The following is a 7,983-nucleotide window of genomic DNA, read 5'->3' as shown; positions in this document are numbered from 1 at the left end:
GTATCCCCATTACCCATCGCCTCAGAAGAGCCCATGCGACAGTAATGAGCCTCTGAAAATACCAATGCAAGTGGCTTATTCATTGTGCTCACCTAGCCTGACCTCCAGCATAACACAGGCCAGAGACCTGCCCACAATCACTCCTAGAGCATAGCGTTTAGAAAAACATCAACGCTTGATATAGCTAGTGTCAGTGATGGAGAATCTCCCATGCCCCTTGGCTAATCGTTCCAGTGGTTAATTGCTCTCGCTATTAAAAAATTACACCTTCTTTCCAGTCTGAATTTGTCTAGCTTCAACTTCCAGCCTTTGGATTGTGTTAGACCTTCATCTGCTAGACTGACGAGGCCATTATTAAATATTTGCTCCCCATGTAGATTATAATCAAGGCGTCCCTTAACCATCTCTGTTAAGCTAAGCAGACTCAGGGAGCTTAATCTATCATATAAAACAGATTTTCTAATCCTTTAATCATTCTTGTGGCTCTTCTCTGACCCCTCTCCAATTTATCAACATCCTTCTTGAATTGTGGGCACCAGAACTGGACACAGCACTCCAGCAGCGATCGCACCAGTGCCAAATACAGAGGTAAAATCATTTCTGTACTCTTACTCAGAATTCCCGTTTATACATCCCAGGATCGCATTAGCCTCTTTGGCCACAGTGTCGCACTCGGAGCCCATGTTCAGCTGATTATCCACCACACCCCCCAAGTCCCTGCTTCCCAGGATAGAATTGCTCACTGTGTAAGCATGACCTACATTCTTTGTTCCTACATGTACATGTTTATATTAGGCATATCAACATGCATGGGGTTTGCTTGGACCCAGTTTACCAAGATCAAAGCAACCAATCACAGCTTCCCTGGGCAGGAGGGCACCTGCCTCGGGGCATGTGTTTAAACACGGAGCATGTGAACTGGAGCCAAAACGAATCAAAGTGGGGAGAAGGGGGAGCCAACAGCCCCAGCCGGACTCACTCACCTCCTCAGGTGGCTCCTCTAGCCATTCAGCCGCCCGCCGGCTCACTCCCGCAGCTCTCCGTGCAAGCCCCCAACCCTCCCGCTACCTGCAACAGAAAAACAGCATCAGCGCTGGCTGCCCACTGCCGCGGTCCACAGTTCCCGCAAGGCCTAACCCAATGGCTCTCCAACTCCCCCGCCATGCAGGGCAGAGACCATATCCCCCCCCGTATCCCCCTGTCCCACTCCCGTCCCGGCTCTCTGCTTCATTTCACAGGCCACGCTGTGCTCAGACCATAGCTAGAGCCACTGAGCCCGGAGTCATTTCAGAGGCAGATTGTCCCCCCTCAGTTCTGCCATCAGCGATGAGGCTTGGTCTGCCAGGCCCCAGGGCCGAGCTCCTGGGGGCAGGAGGAGAGGCAATGCCTGGCTCAGGGCCCAGACCTTGCCCCCGGCTGCTCTTGGGGCAGATCTCTGGTCTGGCGTCTCCACGGGATGGCCACTGTCCCCATGGCAGAGTTCATCCTTCCCTGCGTAGCGACCACGTGAGTGACTGTGTGTGCAGAACGCAGCCCGTCCCCATCCCTTTGAGGGCAGGGCCCTTGCTCTCCCTCTGTGGTCTGCACATCACTTCACCAGCCAACCCCCAGCCCCATCTTAGGGGCTGGAATAGCAGCTGTGGCCCCTCCAAACAGGGCTCCAGGCCCAGGGGGGCCCAGAAACACAGACCCCGGAGCCCTGCCTACAGCATCCCCTGTGCATCTGTCTACCCAGAGCTGGCACAGAGAAGCTCTGCTCCTCCCGGCCGCCCTGCCCACCCCCCTCTGGACAGGGCTGGAGCAGCACAGAGAGCTTGGGATGGGGGAGCACTGCACCAGGAGCAGGACTTCCTGGAGAGACGGTATCATCTGCGATTCCCCATCAGACGTGGGCCGCTCTCTTTACGGGGGTCCCTGCCAAGTTTCCCCAAGAACTCCCCTCCAGCTGTGCTGCACAAGGTGAGAGGAGAGAGTCACCTCGGAAACCACCCAGCACCGCCCATGCTGCAGGTGTTGGCACCAACTCTTGCCATGGTCAGCACGTTTCTTCCACAGCCCCTCCCCTGTGACCTTGCTCCTGCTGTGGGGACAGGCGGCTTGTAACAAGGTAAATACAAATGAGAGGGGAGGATGTGCCAGCACGCCGGCTGAGTTACAAGCAAATACTAGAGCAGAGCTCCTTAGAAAGCCGAGATAATATTTCCCCATTTCCTCTTCCCATCGCAGCCCCCAAGTGCCCACATCCTGGTCACCTGAGCCACCACGTCTCCCCAGCACGGGATGGCACTGGCGCATGGGAACGTGCTTTGCCTCAACAGCACTTTCAGCCTAGGGGAACGCCGACCCTTCTCTGGCCCGTGGAGCCCGGGACCAGGAGGGCTGCCCAGAACGAGAGGGCAGAACGCTTTGTGCGGCTTTGCAAGGACGCTAGCAGCAGGGTGACCTTGGTCCCAATTCAGATTTTGTAAAAAACCCACACCAATAAAAAGCTCCAGATGGACAAAAATCCTCGAAGGAGATGATTTAAAGAGCGATTTCAAAGGAAAAACATCCTGTGGCAGCGAGCGAGCCAAACATCACAGCACTGTGCTGGTGCATGAGATCGGGGGGTGGGGGGGGGGGGGAGGACTAGCTCATCCCCCCCCCCCCCCACCCAAGCTGAAGAAGAGGCAGAGAGGGGAGGCAGCACAAATAGCCAAGGAATCGGTGTCTTAAAAAGGGACATGGCCCTGCTAAGAATCTGATCATTTAAAGCCCAGGCCTTGAAGCATTTCCTGAGGCACACGGCTGTTCCAAACAGGTGCAATTGCATTGTGAGGCCATTATCTCTGGAAAGCCTTTAAAAATCACAGCCTGTGATAAATCTCCTGGGAGCAGCTCAGCCCCCCCGCTCCTATCAGGCCATCTTTCTTGCAGGATTCACAGGGGCCCTTTGCAAGGTGGCAGAGAGTTGCTCTCACCAAACCACGGCAGCGGACGGCTCGCGATAACCTATGCCAAGCTGATCGTGTCCGGATGTTACATGCCGCGTCCGTACATATAGGAGACCCGGGGAAGGAAGAGCGGCTTTGACAGCTTGTGCTATGCAGATCAGAGGCCTGGGTGCAGGCCAGGACACTGGGTAGATTCTCTTCGTGCCGCTGAGCTTCAGAAATTTAAACAAGAGACAAGGTCATTTCCAGATTGGACTGTCAAACAAGCTGTCGCAACACCCTCCCAGTGCTGGACAAGCGTCACTGCTTGCCAGGCTGCCTCCAGCTTAAAGCCAGGGCTCGTTCAGTCTGCCTGATGAAGCAAAGAATCTGCAAGGGTCTCTTCTCTCCTCCACCCCCCAATAGCCCAGAGGGTAACAGATCTGCAGGGGGCATCAGACTCCAGTTGCCCTCCACACTTCCCCACCAAGGCTCCAGCCTGCAGGTTGGGGGCGTGTTCCATAGGACCTATGGGTCCACGGCTATAGTTTTGTTTAGAGCACTTGAGAAATTAAGACATTTGCACAAAAATAAATGTGACCTGATGCAAGGCCCTGACCCACTCTGTGGCCGAGCAGAATCCCCTGCCCTGTGCCCTCCGAATATGGGGATTGCCAGGGTGAATGCATTTCCCCAGCAGTCACAGTAGGTCACTTCCAGGCCTAAACACCGGTCATGTCACCGTGCGCCAGCTCTAGTGCTCCACTCCAGAGGTGGTTGCATTTCAGGCCTGGGGAAGGAGCTGCTGCATCTCTGTGGTTTGTAAAGCGCTCTGGAGCTAGGATTTCTCAACCAGGCTTATTAAAACCAGAGATTAGGAACCAGTTATTCCTCCCAAACTCATTTAATCTCGCTGATGGATCTTATCAGTGCTCTGACACTAGACACAGGACTCTGTTTAACCCCTTGGCTAGAGGGCTAGGAACTTGCTAGGCAGAACAAGCCATCAGTCCCCTCTGCACTGGGCCACCCACAAGAGAGTCGCAGGGTGATTGCATGCACCTGACCCCACTGTTCGGCTGAAGCCCCCTCTCAGTCACAGGCATGGAGGGACAGCTGCAATGGGCACCTCCTTGAGACCTTCTCCGGTGCAATGGAGCTAGAGCCATACGGCCCCATCACTTGTTGAGCATATCATTTGGTGCTGGGGATAGTGGGGAAGGGACAGAAATGCTGCAGACCCCCCCCCCCCCCGTTGTCCCACTACAAGCCTTGCACCGAAGCCCTGACCTACCCCACAGGCCAAGCTTAGCCGCAGTCCTGTTAAAAACGGAGGCAGGGCCGAGTCAGCTGCCCCTTCCCCACCCGCCTCCTGGTCTGTTGTCCCACCGCTAGCAGTACAAGACCATCAGAGATCTCTTCCACGAGATGCCTTCAAGAACACGCGCTACAAAGCCAGCGGCCTCCTGGCTGTGGTCTGGTATCCAGCACCCGCCCCCCAAAAAGTGGCAGAGTCCTAGTTTCTCAGAGTCCATCCAGTTCTGGGGCGGGATGTAGGGTGCTTGTGGACATCAATGCAAGCTGCTTGCCAGGAGTCACACATGGGCACTGGCAGCCGGCTTCTTTACCACACTCAGAACCTGGTGGATACGTAGCATCTCCGAAGCATTAGACAAGGGAAAGGGGCCCATTGCCTTAAAAACAGGAAGGAGACCACCTGCGCTCACCTCCAATCAGGTTCCAGCAACAGCCCTTGGGCATCTGTAGTCCCGGTGCCAGAGATCCAGCTGTACACTGAACCCATGGGGGGGGGGGGGGGGTCATAGTCCTAACTCTTCTCACACACCCACTCCCTGAAGCAGGGACTGATCCGGTCAGAAGGCTGGCCTGGATCCAGGCTGCCCAAATTAGATTCCTCGGACATTCTTGAAATGCCCCACATGAGATCAAACGAGGCAATGTCCTGTTATCTATAACCCCCCCCCCCCCCGCCTGCTCCCCAGCACTCGTCTCCAGCCCTAATGATCTCCTCTGCTCCTGGCACAAAGGCTTATGCTAATACCGCTGATCCGATCAGCTTTTATTTCTGCAGAACAGCTGAAATCTGCCTCCCTCGCTCCCTCCCCGGCAGGCCTGTAAGTTCCTGGAATATGCTCATGCAGCCCTAATCGGCATTTATTTTAATCACATTAAAAAATGATTTATGGATACAAGAGAAAGCCACAGAAGCCATGTGGGCGGCCGAGCCAGGATGGGGCTCAGCCATCGTTCCATGCTCAAAACATTCCCACACCCTGCCAGGCTGAGCCCAGGGCACTGGCCCAGGGGGTCAAAGGGAACAGACTGGACGGAGACAGAACTTCCCGTTAGTCCCATGGCCATTGACTGCGGCCAGAACAGCTCCTCCTCCGCATGCAGCCCTCCCCTCCCTCCCAGGATGGGTTAAAGAGGAGATGAAAACTGTCCTCATCCCACTGCAGAGGGGACCGACACCCCCAAATGCGGGCCAGCTTGCAAGGGACACCGGAGGATGTTGCCAGAGTCCAAGAGAGAAGCACGGGCTGGAGGCTGCACATGGAAGGAGTTTGGATTCAAGGAAAGGGGACGGGTGGCGATACGGAGGGCAGGATCTATTGGTCTAGCATCTTAGGAATTAGCCATAATGCTCCAACGGAATCAGGACGAATGTAAGGAAATTGCTGCAATATAAAAAACAAACAGATTCAGCCCTTCTCCTGAATTCAGATTACACTAACTCCCCCCCCCCACACACACACACCATTTAAAAAAGTGAAGCCACAGAAGAAAAGTTCTGTAGAAGATTTGACCCCTACAGAAAATTAACTTCACACAAATTCTTTTCTTGTTTTCACCTGGGCAACAGCCAAGAGGAAAACTGCCTGTATAATCCTAAATCTTACAGCTCCATAATCAATGAGCTCCTTTGTGAGCAAATGAGGCAAAAGGTTTCTGGGCCAAGATGGGCGATAGCCACGAGATACAGAGGGACAGGAAAAGAGAGGGCCTAATAAGTAGCGTGGCAAATCGTCAATCTGGTCAAACCCACGTGGCTCTCAAAACCAGCACTGCATCTTTCAAGATAAACCAGCCTCATTGTTTGAGGACAGAGAGCAATGGAGGTTCTGCCCTGGCTTATTCTTCAGAATTCCCAAGTAGTTCTCAAATCTAGGGAAGGTCTTTAAGCAAGGGAGACATTTGTTGCCTTAACATCTGCCATTTCCAGTTGTTTAGAAATATTTTCAGCTCTAAGCTGAATTACAATTTCCACTTTCTTAAAAGCCTTGACCAAATCTAGTCCCCAAATACTCCAAGAACACAGAGATCAAAGGGCTTGCAACGCCAGGGGAGCTTAAGGGTTAGACTTAGGCTGTTCCTCCAGCCATTGCCTTGGTAGCGGCTATAAATTCATAACCAATCAAGAGGCACTATGCTCTGGTCGAAATAGAACGTTCATCCACCCCTGCTCTACACACAGCAGCCAGGGCATCGTTAAGGAGACAGCATTCGCAAGTTTTGCACGGCCTCTAATGACCTAAGATCTTTTCAGCCCCAAATTTCCACACCATGGGGCACAAACGTGAACCGTGAACCCTCTGTATCTGCGTCTGCTCTCAATCAAATTACCGCCATGCCCAGAACAAAACTAAAACCTGCCTGCATGGAAGGCTCACCCCTTAGTCTCCTGTATGTGTTTAACCCATTCACCCCGTATGTAAAAGCAAAATACTCAGATAAGGAAAAGGACTTGACCCATTCAATACAATTATCATCAATTGTTTATTTAAACCAACTTTGGTCTACAGCGGAAGGTAATTATTTTAGTATTACGATAGTTTTTTAGTCATACACTCCTGCTGACAGAAAGTGCTAAAGACATTTAATAGACGCTTCAGACCTGAAGGAGTGTGGGACAACACAGTCATGTGCGGACTAGAGGACTGACACTGCCTGAATCAGAATTTTAGGGGCAAAAATCTTGCTCCTCCTCTAATAGCCCAACTACCTCATTGATAGAAAATTTAAAAAAAGAGGGGAGGGGGAGACCAGTAAACAACCCTGATGTGCATCCTTTGTAACAGGAACAGGGTCACTTACCTGACCCTTCCATCCTAGCCTAACCTGGGCCATGGTTTGGCCACGAAGGGCTCTCCAAATGGTCTATCCCTTCCCTTGTGAGTTTCTCCCAGAGATGATCTGTGTCAACAGCATCAAAAGCAGATTTCAGATCAATGAGGGCCGCATGAAGTTTATCCCCCTTGGGGGACCAATGTTTATAGATCAAATGTGAGAGCAGGAAACGATTCTCTATAGTTGAGTGGCGATTCTTAAAGCTGGCTTGTTCCTCAGCAAAAAGATTTCCGCTCTCAGCCTAGTGCTCGGATCTCCCAGAGGGGGGGGGATCTGGAATAGATGTTAAAGACCACTTCTATCATCCAATTAGGCTTTTAATTACCCTGGGAATTTTCTATCACCTTCTTTCATAGAGGGACATTTCCTGCAAAGAGGCCTGCAGGGGAAATCTCTGTTATTTATAACAAATAATTTTGCTAGACCATCAATATCGTTATAGACATCCTCTATATGGAGACGTGCAGCTATTCCAGAAGAGCATGACGGGTAAAGTCCATCGACAGACCATGTGACTGGATTGGCATCATAAAGAACAGAGAGAGGAAAAAATCTCTCCTAACAACATTTAGGGATAAGAACTTCAATATTTACATTAATCCTACCCTCACCTCCAACATCCAAAATACTAAAAAGATAATTTCTCAGCAGAGTAAATTCAAATCCCTTCCAACGGGCCCTTTGATGATCAAACCTTTTTCTATTTAAACCATTTCTTTATCATTTTTTCTAAAAATAACCAATTTCCGAATGGAATCTGGTAAACCCCTTTCTCTCATAGACATTGCAATAATCTGAAGCGGTTTCTTCTAACCAGCGCAATACAGATCACACCAGATTATTTTATCTTGGCTGGGATGAGAATCTCTTTTCTTAGTAGCCAAATCATACCTTTTTTTAAAAAAAACAATCAATCAATCAG

The sequence above is a fragment of the Terrapene carolina genome, unplaced genomic scaffold (assembly GCF_002925995.2).
Source record: "Terrapene carolina triunguis isolate 2854851 unplaced genomic scaffold, T_m_triunguis-2.0 Scaffold166, whole genome shotgun sequence".
In the NCBI taxonomy this organism is placed as follows: Eukaryota; Metazoa; Chordata; order Testudines; family Emydidae; genus Terrapene; species Terrapene triunguis.
Note: the sequence above shows the minus strand (reverse complement) of the source record.